This window comes from Helianthus annuus, chromosome 15 (assembly GCF_002127325.2).
Source record: "Helianthus annuus cultivar XRQ/B chromosome 15, HanXRQr2.0-SUNRISE, whole genome shotgun sequence".
In the NCBI taxonomy this organism is placed as follows: Eukaryota; Viridiplantae; Streptophyta; class Magnoliopsida; order Asterales; family Asteraceae; genus Helianthus; species Helianthus annuus.
This window is the reverse complement of record NC_035447.2, coordinates 115,007,389-115,024,795: the sequence shown is the minus strand read 5'-3', so window position 1 is coordinate 115,024,795 and position 17,407 is coordinate 115,007,389. Positions and strand designations below refer to the sequence as shown.

Below are 17,407 nucleotides of genomic sequence, written 5' to 3'. Positions count from 1 at the left end.
GGATGATGTATCCATCCAGAGTGCGCAATTTGTATGCCCATTTCCCTAGCACTTCATGCACCAAGTATGGGCCCTCCCATTTGGGTGCTAGTTTTCCTGGGCGTTCAGCGTTTGAAGCTTCGTTGTCTCTGAAGACGTATTCTCTTGGAGTGAAGGTACAAATGCGGACTCTCGCATTATAGTACCTTTCCAGCTGTGTCTTGTATTTTGCTTCTTTAATACGCGCAATCTCGTGTCTTTCTTCCAGTAAATCCAAGTCAAGACGGCGCTCTGCTTCATTATCAACCGTGTTGACTGCTGTCAAGCACGGTGAGGGGAGTCCAACTTCAGCTGGGATAACTACCTCCGAGCCGTATACTAGGCTAAAAGGAGTTTCGCCAGTGCTTGTCTTTGGCATGGTTCGGTGAGCCCACAGGATGCTTGGGAGCTCATCTACCCAACCTCTTCTCTTTGTGCCCAGTCGGGCTTTTATCCCCTCGACGATACTTTTGTTGACACTTTCCACCTGACCATTGCCTTGAGGATGCGCAACAGAGGAGAAAGTATGCTCAATCTTCATTTCCTTCATCCAATTTTGAAGATCCTCGGAAGCAAAATTGGTACCATTGTCTGTGACGATTTTGAATGGGAGACGAAATCTGCAAATGATGTGTTCCCAGATAAACTTGTGCACCATCATTGCAGTAGTTGAGGCGAGAGCTTTGGCCTCCACCCACTTAGTAAAATAATCAACGGCCACGATTATGAACTTCACGGCTCCCGGAGCGTCAGGGAAAGGTCCCACCATATCAATTCCCCACTGCTGGAAAGGCCAAGCAGTGGATACAGGGATGAGATCGTTCTTCGGGCACAGGGTTTTCGGGGAGTGTCTTTGACATGAGTCACATTTGCGCAACTCCTTTAGAGCATCGACATGCATCCCTGGCCAGTAATAACCAGCATTCATAATCTTCGCGACAACCATGCGTGGGCCTGCATGGATGCCACAGATCCCTTCATGAATCTCTCTAATCAAGTAATTCGCGTCTTGGGGGTCCACACAGCGCAATAAGGGCCCCAAGAAGGACTTCTGGTATAAAATACCACCATTCATCTCATAATGCAGGGCCTTGTTTTGAATCTTACTTGCCTCTGCTTTGCTCTCCGGGAGTATTCCTTCTTGCAGATATTGAATTATAGGGGTCATCCAAGATGGCTGCCCTACTTCGATCACATTTACCTGGCGCAGCAGGACTAATGGATTCTTGAGTACTTTAATCCTTACATCTTTGGCTAGATGTTGAAAGGAAGTTGAAGCGAGCTTGCTCAAAGCGTATGCTGGTTTGTTTTCGGAGCCATTGATGTGAACTACCTTGTATGACTTGAATTGCTGAAGCAATTCTTTCGCCTGATCCACATATAAGGCCATAACTTCACCTTTTGCATCATAAATTCCGTTGATTTGACTGGCGATCAAAAGCGAATCGACATGTGCTTGTAGATTTTGAGCTCCCATTTTTATGGCGAGGCGCAAGCCTGCCAGGAATGCCTCATATTCTGCCTCATTGTTGGTGTTCTTGAAATCCAACTTGATGGCGTATGTAAATTCATGCTTCTCGGGGCTTACTAGGCGCAACCCTGCTCCTGCGCCGTCCTCATTTGATGCCCCATCAGTGTACAGTAGCCACAGCTCATTAGATGTGTCTTTTGCGGGAGTCTCAACAATCTCACAATCTTTGATTTTTTCCACTGGGACTTCTGTGACGAAGTCTGCTAAGACTTGACCCTTGATGGCTGGGCGCGACCTATACAAGATGTTGTGGCCCCCCAGTTCGATCGCCCATTTTGCTAACCGCCCAGACGTCTCTGGTTTTTGCAATATTGTGCCGATGTGAAAGTTGGTAAGTACTGTGATTACGTGCCCTGTAAAGTATCTGCGCAGCCTTCTAGAAGCATGAAGCAGCGCCAGTACCAACTTTTCCATTGTTGAATATCTCGTTTCTGTATCGGTAAGTACCCTACTGACATAATAAATTGGAGTTTGTACTCTGTTTCTTTCTACCATCAATACCGACCCTACTGCCTTATCCGAAGAAGATAAGTACAGTATGAGTGGTTCCTTCTCGTACGGCGCGGTCAGAGTAGGGAGCTTTATCAAACATTCCTTCATCTGCTGGAATGCGGCTTCTGCCTCGTGTGCACTTGAATTCTTGCTTCTTCACGCAGTTGCGCAAGGTGCTGATAAAAGGATATGACTTTGCGGCGTGGATTGATAGGAAACGGTTGAGCGCGGCTAAACGGCCGGCTAATCGTTGCATCTCCTTGATTGTTTTTGGCGACGACATTCGCTCTATTGCTTGAACCTTCTCTGGGTTTACTTTGAAGACGCCATTTGTGACTATGAAGCCTAAAAACTTCCCTTCTTCCATACCAAAGGAACATTTGGCAGGATTCAACTTCATGTTCACACTTCTCAAGGAGTTGAACGTTTTCTCAATATCCTTTAGCATTTGGTCCTCTTCTGGACTCTTGATTACCAGATCATCGATGTAGACCTCGATGTGTTTTCCAATATCATCAGCGAAGATTTTATCCATCAGGCGCTGGTATGTCGCGCCGGCATTCTTGAGACCGAACGACATCTTTGTATAACAGAAGATGCCGAGATCGGTTCTGAAAGCTGTCTTGTCTTCGTATTCGAGCTTCATTTGAACCTGGTGGTACCCTTGTAACAATCTAGGAAGCATATCCATCTGTATGGTGCGAGAGAGTCTATCTTTTTGTCAATCTCAGGCAAAGAGTAACAATCTTTAGGGCATGCCTTGTTCAGATCGGTATAATCGACGCACATTCTCCATCCTCCATTTGACTTCTATACCATTACGGGGTTTGTGTAACACCCGTGTTGTTTCCTTAGAATTTAGCGTAAATACGCATGGATTTTATAGAAAATGGTACATTACTTCAAAACAAGTACAAATTTTAAGTTTCAAGTGATCACATATTAGTGGATTACTTAACTAGTTACAACATTCAGAACACGATTAGAAAATTGTTTACATTATAGACATTGTCTAAAACAAGGTTAATCTAATGCGGAAGCTTCAAAAGATTGTGTTCGGTTCGGAAGCATCGACTTGATCATCATCCACGTACTTGCAATACCTAAAAGCTAGAAATTTTGACAAATATTAGTATTAGAGTTCTTAGAAAATTTGCATAATCAAAACTACGCTCAAAAACGGATTCGATTAATTAAGATATACAACAATCAACAATTTTGACTGGGCTCTACCGTAACTTACGGTAGCCACCGTAAGTTACGGTAGCTCCTGGGCAGCACTGGTTCTACCGTAAAACAGTAGGAATCTGCTGTAGCCTTTTTACCTCTACCGTAGGTTACGGTAGCTACCGTAACTTACGGTAGATTCTGCAACTTTATGTTTTGACTTAAAATAACCATAACTTTTCGCTCGGTTGTCCGTTTTAGGTGATTCTTTTTCCTATACGTCTATAAATTCATTACCGACGTGTCTATCATATTTGTCATACCTAAAATTGGATTTACGGGCCGAATGAATAAAAGTCACTTATGCATCATTCGACCCTTTTTAAGTTACACTCATTTTACTTCCCCCTTTTTTTTAATTAGTAAACATATGGCGCTTGTTACCTAACTTCCGGGGCTTATTATCACCAGCACTTCATTACCAAACCTATGGCGTCATGCTCTTGTGATCATTATCGTCATCGCTATCTACTTAAAACATTAACACTACAATGTTCACCATTATCCGACCCGTTTGGCTCATCTATGGAATCCCCCATTATGATGACTACAAACCAATTCTTAACCTACGGATTTAAGTAACGAACATGGTCGATACAATCAACACAACTTCTATTCTACAATGTAACCATACATAATTAAATAACAATTCACTTAATTTAACGGGTCAAGTTACATATATTCATAATTCGTCAATGACGTTCGTGTCACTCCAACACTACCATTTTGACCATTAGTTTAACCCGTTCTTTGTCTAGTGAATTCCATTACTTCTTAGACTCACCAAACGCAACTATTTTCGCTATAACAACATTAGACATATTTACGACTAGGCTTATCTACATAAATGTAACAAGACGACAAGTCGCGTACCTTTCAAGCACCCCTTTCAAGCGCGTCACCACCGGCTTGTCCACTTGACGCTCCGGTTTCTTTTCCTATAGAGTTTCATCATAACCCGTTTAGAACTCTTTTGTTTATATAATACGCATAATTTGCCATAACTATACAAACACGCGTTTTAGCTCAAATTTCCAGTTTTAATCCTCTTTTAGGCATTTTCACAAACACCTTAAGGGCATAATTCTTCACAATTTATAATGAAGTTCAACACTTGTTATTTAGCCAAGATAAATATCAATTTAAGCTAATTCACATCAATTTTCATATTACTCAATCTAAACTTGTTTCATAGAACCCAATTTATACTAAGATAACATCATAATCCTAATGTTCATCATACTTCTACAAACCCATTTATCACTTTAAATGGTGATTATGGATTTCAAAGAATTAGGCAAAATTTCAACAAGTAATTGACTAGGGTTTATCCCTAGACACTATTTCATTCAAAACAACTAAAATGCAACATCAAATCCTGAATTCCATGGATTCACTCAGAAATTTGGGTGAAGATTTTACATAGAAATTACATACCTTATGATCCCTACAACAAGGTGATCACTAATCTATATCAGATTTCGATTTGAACTTGATTTGAGCCTTCAATTAATGGTTTTTGTGAAAGTTAGGGTTTGGAGGAGAACCCCCTTGCCGCTCCTGCCATTTGATAGACCAGACACACCATTTGGGTGTGTTTGGTGGGTTTTTAATTTGTTTTTTATTTTATTAAGTTTCAAATCTAACAATATAATCCCCTCCACTTTGGTTTGGTTTATAACTTGGGCATTTTTAGTTCTTTCATGTGTTACTACGAGGCTTATAGCTAACTGGGTTATTTATTTCCTAGTTAGCTTGTTCTCGTTTACTCTGTACTTTATAACTTTATTATAACGTTTTATAAAATTTCGGGGTGTTACAAGTCCACCCCCCTTAAAAAGGGTTTCGTCCCCGAAACCAGAGTACGTACCAAAAAGTATGGGGTAAAGACGTCTCATTTCCTCTTCGGATTCCATGTGGTATCCGAACTTTTTCTATGCTCCCATTTGACCTTTACTTGATCATTTTCTTTGTTTCTCAACTTCTTTACCTTGCGATCTAGAATCGCAATCGGCTTTTTGGCATAATTGAGGCTGTTATCCACCTCGATATCGTCGTAGGGGATATAAGCAGTTTCGTCAGCTAAACATTTTCGGAGACGTGATATGTGGAACGTGCTATGTATCCCACTCAATCTCTCGGTCATTTTGAAACGATAAGCTATCTTACCAATCCTTTCGAAAATTCTAATTGGCTCAATAAACCTTGGGCTTAACATTACTTGACTGTAAATTACCTTGCTGTCTAGACTAATTAGTCACCGTTTTTACCTCTTACCTCGACTTTCGGGCGTACTATTTTGCAGTCACTAGCCCCTTGCGTGCTTATAATTTCATATCTAGTCGTTCACGCTACAACTTGATTTTATTCTATGTTACTTTTTGTGTCCGTGATCATATCACGTCATGTTTAGTTTTACATTGGCTTTTCATTATTAAGAATCTTTGCTTCGAATGCATCGCCTTACATCTTTCGGTGTTAAGACCTCTATTCTTTATCATTAACCATTTTCTAATTTTTCTCATAGTATTTATATGTGTTAGAACATCGTTTCTTACATACCAATCAATTATATCAAAATTTGACGACAATAATTATTCTTCTCCGTTATCATTTTGTGTGGAAAATCGTAACAGGTTCCCACGCTTCTATTTTGTCGACCCGTAGGTTCCTTTACTTAGCCCGATAGACCATTTTGTTAGATCTTCGCCTCTTTTTAAGGTGGGACCCTATGGTTTGTTTCTTCGTATTTGTGACCCGATGGTCATTTTGGTCCCGTAGACCTTTATATTGTTTATGACCCGAAGGTTATAGTGATCCCGTAGATCACTTTCTACTTGTGTCTTTATTTAATTGTATATATATACATATGGCGTCAAGGCACCCCCTTTTAAGTTTAGAAAAATTTATTTTCGCTTTTTGGAATTCATTTGACCTTAACCATAGTCTAAGGCTACACTCATTTTCTTTCGGATTATCTTTCCGACTCTTTGACTTCTTACGTCGTATTCACGACTGTTTATCCCACTCGTTCCGTTATTTGGTTTATGCCCCTACTTTCTTTTCAACCCGTTACCCGGGTTCTTTATCGTGTTGTTTTTAACATCCCAGTTTTATTGGTTTGCATTTTTCCTTTCCATACTCTTTTATGACCTATCACATTGGTTTAGTAGTATTTCGCATTTTCATTATTCGGGTTATGCTTACTTGGAATATCAAGTATTATACTTTATTCGGCCCGTCCAGTGTTAAAATAGTTGAACTTAATTATCAAAATTTCTGTTTTTGCAAAGTTTTATTGTCCTTTAGTCATAACTCTTAATCCAAGTCTTTGACTTTTAATCTACGTCCTTTTCCTGTTGTTAGGGACCCTTGGGTCTGTTTCTTTCACTAATGTTCCGAAAGCCCATTTCTTAAGTCTTATCTGGTAAAACCACTGTTGTGGTTATTCAGCTTTTGGGGTTTACCCGTTCTTATTCTAACACTTTCATAAGGTTTATTTTACTAGGCTTTTATATAATCACATCCATTACTGCTATCATCATTCCTTCTCATGAGGATTTGATTAATAATGTATTACTTGGATGGTTACCCATACCCAAGTTTCTAAATTTGCATTTATTAATACTTTATTATTCATAGTAGCGAATAATACGTATCATTCATTTAACTTCTTTTTCGCGGATATTCTCGGTCCGAATTTTAATTTCTCATCCTTAACCTTAATCCTATTGCAATAATAACAGAATTAACCCATTTAATTTTATTATTGTTTATCGTTGCATGAAATTTATCTACATCGTCTGTTGATGTAAATGACGCTCCTACGCGTTTTATTTAGTTCGGCCAAGTCTATAACCTTGTCTTCGCTATTTATTATTATTGTAATTTCCGGGTTCGAGTGTACACGCACTCCTTCCCATTGCAATATCTATCGAGATTACTTTTACCTCGATGCTCAATGTACTGTTTCAGCACCTCTTATAAACAATAGAACTTTTATTATTACCCATTTCTATTTCTCAAAGCATAGGTAATTTCGTTAACGCGAATGTAGGATGTTGAATAAATCGATATAAAACTAGCGATTTATTTGCACTTGTAATAATTAAAAATTCACGCTGAAATTTAATTTACAAGACTATACCTGAAGCGACATCAGGTTCTGCTTTAGCCTCTGTGGCTGTTATATAAAACAACTTTGTCCTTGATTTCTGGGCATCAGACTTTGTGTCGGTTGTGTCCTTGGTTCCAAGCTTCTCTGGACATCTAGACTTCTTATGTCTTCGCCTACCACATGTGCCCTTGTGGATTTTTCCACAAAATTTACACTGATGTACTGCACTTTTTGTAACTCCTTTCTTGGGAGCTTTATTAGACTTGGATTTCTTTATGGGACTTGGATTCATATCCAACACCCTCCTTTCTTCTATTTCTTGTAATATGTTGTCTTTCAATTTAGCCATCATATCGTCCACCACTGGCACGATTATGGTTTGTAATCTATCAATATACTGTGATAGACCATTTTCTAGAGCTTTTCCGATTGCCTCGGAAATCTTAGCTTTCATTTGTTCAGTCAATTGAGATGTCGAATCATCTCCGGTTACTCCAGACATTTCTTTAACTGAAACATCCATAATGGTTGATCAATAATTATTAAATTCATTTCCATCTTATTATACGGAAATTTATATCATGCTCACTTAATCATAAGTAATGTGTTGTTCCTTTTCGGTTTGGTCAAGTACATATTTCGCCTTGCCTTTCTTACTTAGTGTATTTCCCAGGTTCGAGCGTATTTATACACTCCTTCCATACACTTTTCACATATTTCATATCGCTTAATTTTATCTAAACTCAATTATAAGTAACTCTTACCGGATGTCTTGAAACTGAAATGTGTATATCAATTATTAAGCATCTCTTTTATAACGTAACTTTATTTGCTTTGGTTTAGCCAAGTTCGTAACTTGCTTTGACCGTTCTCATTTAGTGCACTTTCCGGGCTTGAGTGTATTAACGCAATATTCCCGTGCACATTAGTTTCCTTTTTCTAATATTCAAATAGAATCTACTAAATGACTAATTCTTACCGGATGATTGATCAAGATTGAACCGAACACTTTGTTGACAACCTTAAGCTCTGATTACCAACTTGTAACACCCGTCTTGTTTCCTTGAGAATTTAGCGTAAATACGCGTGGATTTTATAGAAAATGGTACATTACTTCAAAATAATTACAAATTTTAAGTTTCAAGTGATCACATATTAGTGGATTACTTAACTAGTTCCAACATTCAGAACACGATTAGAAAATTGTTTACATTATAGACATTGTCTAAAACAAGGTTAATCTAATGCGGAAGCTTCAAAAGATTGTGTTCTGTTCGGAAGCATCGATTTGATCATCATCCACGTACTTGCAATACCTAAAAGCTGGAAATTTTGACAAATATTAGTATTAGAGTTCTTAGAAAATTTGCATAATCGAAACTACGCTCAAAAACGGATTCGATTAATTAAGATATACAACAATCAGCAATTTTGACTGGGCTCTACCGTAACTTACGGTAGCCACCGTAAGTTACGGTAGCTCCTGGGCAGCACTGGTTCTACCGTAAAACAGTAGGAATCTGCCGTAGCTTTTTTACCTCTACCGTAAGTTACGGTAGCTACCGTAACTTACGGTAGATTCTGCAACTTTATGTTTTGACTTAAAATGACCATAACTTTTCGCTCGGTTGTCCGTTTTAGGTGATTCTTTTTCCTATACGTCTGTAAATTCATTACCGACGTTTCTATTATATTTGTCATACCAAAAATTGGATTTACGGGCCGAACGAATAAAAGTCACTTATGCATCATTCGACCCTTTTAAGTTACACTCATTTTACTTCCCCCTTTTTTTAATTAGTAAACATATGGTGCTTGTTACCCAACTTCCGGGGCTTATTATCACCGGCACTTCATTACCAAACCTATGGCTTCATGCTCTTGTGATCATTATCGCCATCGCTATCTACTTAAAACATTAACACTACAATGTTCACCATTATCCGACCCGTTTGGCTCATCTATGGAATCCCCCATTATGATGACTACCAAACGACTACAAACCAATTCTTAACCTAAGGATTTAAGTAACGAACATGGTCGATACAATCAACACAACTTCTATTCCACAATGTAACCATACATAATTAAATAACAATTCACTTAATGTAACGGGTCAAGTTACATATCTTCATAATTCGTCGATGTTGCTTTCTAACCATAATTATCCCATCCCGGGCTTGCCAACCTTAGCGTATCCCTTCTAATCCATTGTTTCTGCTTTCATAACTCAATCTAACGAATGACGTTCGTGTCACTCCAACACTACCATTTTGACCATTAGTTTAACCCGTTCTTTGTCTAGTGAATTCCATCACTTCTTAGACTCACCAAACGCAACTATTTTCGCTATAACAACATTAGACATATTTACGACTAGGCTTATCTACATAAATGTAACAAGACGACAAGTCGCGTACCTTTCAAGCACCCCTTTCAAGCGCGCCTCACCACCGGCTTGTCCAATTGACGCTACGGTTTCTTTTCCTATAGAGTTCCATCACAACCCGTTTAGAACTCTTTTGTTTATATAATACGCATAATTTGCCATAAGTATACAAACACGCGTTTTAGCTCAAATTTCCAGTTTTAATCCTCTTTTAGGCATTTTCACAAACACCTTAAGGGCATAATTCTTCACAATTTATAATGAAGTTCAACACTTGGTATTTAGCCAAGATAAATATCAATTTAAGCTAATTCACATCAATTTTCATATTACTCAATCTAAACTTGTTTCATAGAACCTGTCACACCCCGATCTCCACGTGCCACCGGTGGGCCCGGTGTGGGGTACAGTGACGTGGTTGGCATCGTCATAGACAAACAACACAATATAATAATGCACAGCGGAAGCAGAATAGATACATTTCAAATTTAATTAAATGTAATAATAACATCATAAGTAGTTGAAACGGATCCACAGGCGGATCAATAAAATAAGATAAATTGTTCAACAGTTTATTTGTCGTCCGAGCTTGCGAGACTATAGTGGACGCTCTTAGGAAACAGCCAGCCTAGTTCGTTTAGTACCTGCACTTAACCTTTTGGGAAAAATACGTCAGTTTACACTGGTAAATACAAATCAACCGACTCATTTTGAAAATGATTGAAAATTGATTTAAATGCACAAGGCATAAATATTTTTATTAACTTGGGAAAATTATGCAATATAAACTTGTGAACGAATTACATGTTACTCGTACATTTGGTGGCCCGGGATCTGCTGTCCGGGCTAAAGATTAAATGACACACCACATTAAAGAGTTATACACGCCGGGTGTACGCCTACACCCCGTGCTCTGGTCGTGGCCATCTCGTATGATAATGCCAAGGATATCCGGGACACGGTCAATAACCCCCCAAAGCCTAAAGTAAGAACAAGACTGTTTAAACGAGTCGCATAAACTATTCAAGACTGTACACCCATAGGGTGCAGGATTTGTGCGCTCGATCAAGCGGTATTTTAAATACCGTACCCCAAGCCCGTATAGGGAAAATAAGTCAAAATGTATTGACCTGAGCAAGTATGAATCACAAACAGTAAGTGTAGGTAGCTTTTACTGGGTCTCCTAATCTGGAACAAAGGTTTATAATAACCTATTAGATTTCTAACGGGTCTTTTATTTAAGCTTTAGCTTAGACCGGTTAGTTTTAAGGACGATACGGTACAAGCGCATGATTAAGCGAAAGACCGGATAGAATGTGATTTAGACCCGACAAGTTTGAATACTTGTATAATATGGGTATACTAAATACATTCTGGATTTTGAGACAAAAATGATAACGTTTGACCCGTTTCGGTCAATTTACGCAAACTAGTTACGTAAACCGAACCGGACGCTAAAAGGGCGTTACGGGTAGCCAAAAGAGTCAAATGCAAGTTCCCTGAGATAATATGCTTTAAATATGATATAATATCAGTAAGTTATGTTCTATTATGCCCCGAATGATTTTAAACTCAATTTACACCTCATAAGGGCATTTTGGTCATTTAAAAGATTATAAAAGAGTCAAATTAGAAATCTGAGTTCCGGATCTGGTTTATACAGTAAATATACTCCATTTAACATATTATAACAGTAGGGTATGACCCATATACCAAACTTAACATTTAAAATCAAACTATGCACCGTAGGGGTATTTTAGTAATTTCACAAGGGCTAAAAATGCCAAAACTGGAAATCTGAGTTCATATACTTATACTTACTGTTATTATATGAAAATATACTAATTACATCAGTAGGTATGAGTCTTATATGTTTAAAACGGGTATAACGCTTACTATGCGCTAAAAACGCTTAAAATGCGATTTAGAGCCGTTTCCGGGTTTTCAAAAGAAAGCTGAGATTTTTATATTTCCAGAATGCTCAAAATAATTTATTTAAGAAATAAAATCAGTAGAAAAATATTTGGGGTCAAAAGAATGTGTAAAACTCATTTTATGGCTTAAACGGTCAAAACCGGCATAAACCGAATCGACTAAACGATCTAAGATACGATCAGCCAAAAATTAAATAAAAATTATCAAAAATCCCAAAATATTATATAACATCAGTGGGTAAAAAGTTTTGTATCAAAACGTGGCCTGAAATAGGTTAGACGCGAAATGTGCCGTTTATTAAATATAAAGCTTTAGTTTTACGCTATTGGCCATAACTCAAAATCTGGACCACCAACTGGTCTCAAATTTTCGGTGCAAGTTTATATATTAGAAATAAAGATTTCTACTCTTTCACTTTTCCAAAAATCACGTTTTATATCAAAAAGGGCAAAATAGTCAACTTTAAGCATAAATCGGAAACATGCAAATGAATCGGCTAAGTATAGACTCAAGTATCAAAAATTCCAGAAAGTTATACTAAAATAAAAATGGTCAAAAAATATGCTCCAATACAGATCTCAAACATGCATGCACGGATCCGAATCGATAGTCTACGAAAAAGTCGTTTTACAAGACTTTCGGTTCCGATTCGTATTTATACTAAAGATTGTCGAGTTGAATATGATAAAACACATTCTTATATCCATTATAAGTTATTTTTGATGATCAAACGAATTGCATGTCATCTACATTACCATTTAAGCTTATTTTTGCAAAAACAACTTCTGTTGACTTTTTAAGAACGCCTTTGACTCGACAATTAGCATGCAATAAGTGGGAATCAGAGAATACCCTTTTGAGGGTTTGTTTCCCACATAAATACCAACATATCAGTGGTTTCAATTTGAGAAATGACAGAGTAAAACTCGTTTAATCGAAAAGTCAAACTACAAGAACAACGGTTTTGACTTTTACTAATAATCAAAGCAAGAACGAATTAGAGACTGATATAGAAGCTTACAAAGGTCCTAATGAAACTTAGTTAACACTTAGAGTCAGCCTTGTCATTCAGAATTGCTCCAGAAGGCCTTGAGAGCTTTTGCAAGTTAAGAGAGTTCTTTGTTGCAACAAGTGCTTCAAGAAAGTGAATGAAATAATCTGATTTATGGAGGAATCAGATGTTATAGCAAGCTCCTAGTAGACCTAGGCATGCAAGGAAGTTTATTGGTGCAAAAGGAGGTGATATGAGCTGTTTACCACTTCAAATTCGGACCCAAATTGCAATTTTCGCGAAGTTCTGATGCTGGCGGGGTCACGCGGCCCGCCTAAGGATTCCCAGGCGGGTCGCCTGGGGTCTGCAGGCCCAAAATTGTTTCAAACTTGGCAGCTTTGGTCCCTGTTCTTGTACGCGATGTTTCGGCTACTTATTTTGACTCGTAAACCCCCAAACTTGGTTTCTAAGAACCTTGGGACATTTACCAACATGGTAATGTCCTCGGATAACTTTGCGCTCAACCGAAAAGCCATGAAATTCGACGTTGACGCTTTTAGCCCCTCAAGTACGGTTTTGGCCATAACTTTCTCATACGTTATCGAAACTTCACAAAAATTTTACCACATATTCTAGTGAGTATATTTTAGCATTACCAAGCTTCGGGTCTGCCAAAAGTTCACTCAGAGGTATAAATTCAACATGTTGACACTTTTGGCCCCTATAGTTTGTAATTCCTCACTTTTGTGCAATTTCCGCTTCGTATGATCCATGAACCATCCGTTTAAGGTTATGAACATTATGTAGGGTTATCATAGAGTCTATTTATCCATTGTTGACACTTTGGACCCTTACGTTCCATAGTTTTCACTGTTTGTCACTTTTAGTCCCTCTAAAGTATATTTTCACATACCGGAACCTTATGACACGTGTCAAGACATTATTGGACGAAATTTTTCGAGGTGTTACATCCTCACCCCCTTAAAAGAAATCTCGACCTCGAGATTTACTGAAATAAATGAGGATATTTCTCTTGCATCGTGGATTCCACTTCCCACGTGTATTCGGGACCTCTACGGGCATCCCATTTGACCTTTACAATAGGTATATACTTCCGTCGAAGCTTCTTTACCTGTCGATCCTCGATCGACAATGGTTTTTCCACGAACTTCAAACTCTCATCTATGTGTATATCCGTATGCGGTATAACCAGTGATTCGTCAGCGAAACACTTCTTCAAATTACAGATGTGGAACACATTATGAATAGCGCTAAGTTCTTCAGGCAAGTTTAACTTGTAAGCGACTGACCCGACACGTTCGATAATCTCGAAAGGTCCTATATATCTCGGGCTCAGCTTGCCTTTCTTTCCAAATCGCATCACACCCTTCCAGGGCGATACTTTAAGCAATACTTTATCACCTACATCGAAGTGAAAATCTTTGCGCTTAGGATCCACATAACTTTTCTGCCTATCCCTGGCAGCTTTCAAACGATCGTGAATCTGAATGATCTTGTCTGTCGTCTCAAAGACGATATCTGGTCCTGACAGTTGGACTTCTCCAACTTCTGCCCAACAGATGGGCGATCTACACTTTCTACCGTATAAGGCCTCAAAAGGCGCAGCTTTTATGCTGGAATGGTAGCTATTGTTGTAGGAGAATTCAATCAGTGGTAGGTTCTTATCCCAACTACCACCCAAGTCGATCGCACATGCACGAAGCATGTCTTCCAAAGTTTGAATAGTACGCTCACTCTGACCATCAGTCTGAGGATGATAAGCCGTACTAAAATTCAAACGAGTGCCCAACGATTGTTGGAAACTCTTCCAAAAATGTGACGTATATCTAGTATCTCTATCAGAGATAATAGATATAGGTATACCATGTAGCGCTACAATCTTATCAACGTATAATTGAGCTAACATATCGGAGCTATACGTCTCCTTGATGGGTAGAAAATGAGCTGACTTAGTCAGTCTATCTACTATGACCCATATGGTATCATTTCCTTTTCTCGTCTTTGGTAACTTGGTGATGAAATCCATTGTCACCATTTCCCATTTCCATTTGGGAATTTCAGGTTGTTGAAGCAAACCTGACGGCTTCTGATGCTCAGCCTCGACTTGCGCACAAGTCAAACATTTAGCTACACGCTCAGCTACTGACTTTTTCAAACCAATCCACCAGTAGTTTGCTTTCAAATCCTGGTACATCTTATCAGCTCCAGGATGAACGGAATATTTAGAGCTGTGGGCTTCCTGGAGGATAACATCCCGAAGTCCTCCATAAACTGGAACCCATATTCGTCCGTTTAGTCGTAGCATTCCATCTTTGTCGTAGGATAACTGCTCCTCAGTTACTCCTAACTTCTCTGCAGGATAGTTAGCTTCCAACACAGCTTCCTTCTGTGCAGCTAACACCCTTTCATTCAAATTATTTCTTATTTCAATGCGCTTGGCATTGATTTTGATTGGTTTCACCCCTTTCCTTTCTGCTTAAGGCGTCTGCAACTACATTTGCCTTGCCTGGATGGTATCTCATCTCGCAGTCATAATCATTTAAAGTTTCCAACCATCGCCTTTGACGCATGTTCAATTCCTTCTGATTGAACAGATGCTGAAGACTCTTGTGATCTGAATATATTATACACTTGGTTCCATACAAGTAATGTCTCCATAGCTTCAATGCAAATACAACCGCACCCAATTCCAAATCGTGGGTGGTGTAGTTCTTCTCATGCACCTTTAATTGTCGAGAAGCGTAGGCAATGACTTTGCCTTTCTGCATGAGTACACAGCCCATGCCAGTGTGTGACGCATCACAGTACACCACAAATTCTTCTACGCCATCGGGCAATGTCAACACGGGAGCATTGCTCAACTTCTTCTTCAAAATATCGAAGGATTCCTGCTGCTTAGGGCCCCAATCGAACTTAATCTTCTTACGAGTCAACGAAGTTAGGGGCGCAGCAATTCTTGAAAAGTTCTCGATAAATCGCCTATAATATCCTGCCAATCCGAGGAAACTGCGATTCTCAGTAGGAGTCTTCGGCTCCTGCCAGTTCATGACTGCTTCTACTTTAGCGGGATCTACTTGGATACCACGCTCACTTACTACATGTCCAAGGAACTGGACTTCTCGAAGCCAAAATTCACACTTCGAAAATTTGGCATAAAGCTTCTCTTGATGCAGAAGTTTGAGAATACAACGAAGGTGTTTCTCATGGTCAGCTTGGCTCTTCGAGTAGATAAGGATGTCGTCAATAAAGACAATAACGAATTTATCTAGATAGGGCTTGCAGACACGATTCATGAGATCCATGAATGCGGCTGGTGCGTTAGTGAGCCCAAAAGGCATCACTAGGAACTCGTAATGTCCATAACGAGTCCTAAACGCTGTCTTGTGTACGTCTTCCTCCTTGACCTTTAACTGATGATAACCTGACCTCAGGTCAATCTTGGAGAAATAGCTTGCTCCTTGTAACTGATCGAACAGATCGTCGATCCTGGGTAACGGATACCTATTCTTGATAGTGACCTTATTAAGCTCACGGTAATCGATGCACAGATGCATCGACCCATCCTTCTTTTTAACGAACAAGATTAGCGCTCCCCAAGGAGACGAGCTAGGTCTAATAAAACCTTTAGCTAAAAGATCATCTAACTGCGTCCTCAACTCCTTCATCTCCGTTGGTGCCAATCTATATGGTGCTCTTGCTACAGGCGCAGCGCCTGGAATGATGTCTATCCGAAACTCCACTTGCCTATCCGGTGGCAAACCGGGTAGTTCTTCAGGGAATACTTCAGGATATTCCGAGATAACAGGGATATCCTCAATCTTTGGCTTCGGCTCATCAATGGTAACTTGTGCCATATAAATGACACATCCTTCCTGCATGCATCTGGATGCCTTGAGCATGGACACTTGCTCAGGCAATCCATGCTGGGTATCTCCTTGAATAGTAAGTGACTCACCAGACGGAGTCTTAACTATTACTTGCTTTCTATTGCACAGAATCTGGGCTTGGTTACTCGACAACCAATCCATGCCTATCACTATATCAAATCCAGCTAGCTTAAAGGGAAGCAAGGATAACGGGAAAGAATGATTCCTAATGGATATAACACATCCATCTAGAACAGTCGAGGCGGTTTCTATGGTTCCATCGGCTAATTCCACCTCATATTTCACGCTTAAGGTTTTAACAGGAAGGTTCAACAATTTACAAAACTTATCATCTACAAACGACTTATCAGCTCCTGAATCAAACAAGACTCTAGCAAAAACATCATTTACAAGAAACGTACCTGTAATGACGTTGTCGTCTAGAACTGCTTCCTTGGTGTCCATTCTGAAGACTCTCGCATTAGTCTTCTTCCCGTCGTCAGCTTTCTTTGCATTCTTTGGGCAATTTGGCCGGATATGCCCTTTCTCGTTGCAACCAAAACAAGTTGCATCCTTAAGCTTCTTGCAATCTAAGGCTTTATGGTCTGTGGACTTGCAGATTCCACATCGCCTTTCTTGAGACTGGGATTTCGCTTCCAAACGACATTTCCCAAAATGGTGTCTCTTGCAGGTCTTGCATCTGGGTTTTTCACCCGATTGATCTCCTTTCTTGAATCCCGACCCTTTCTTATGGTCGTTGTTCCCTCTGTGTCGTTTCTCAGATCTTCGTGAGGTGTCATCCTCACGTTTCCTTTTGTTT

The 17,407-nt window shown here is 39.3% G+C and overlaps 1 long non-coding RNA gene across 1 annotated transcript; it reads right to left on the bottom strand.

Moving 5' to 3' along the window:
* Positions 1-3,012: 3,012 nt before the first annotated feature.
* On the bottom strand, positions 3,013-4,826 carry LOC110910092. The gene is made up of 3 exons (XR_002575866.2): positions 4,706-4,826; positions 4,142-4,206; positions 3,013-3,151 (listed from the first exon to the last, which is right to left on the bottom strand). It is a non-coding gene; the product is annotated as an uncharacterized LOC110910092 (long non-coding RNA).
* Between the last annotated feature and the right edge of the window lie 12,581 nt (positions 4,827-17,407).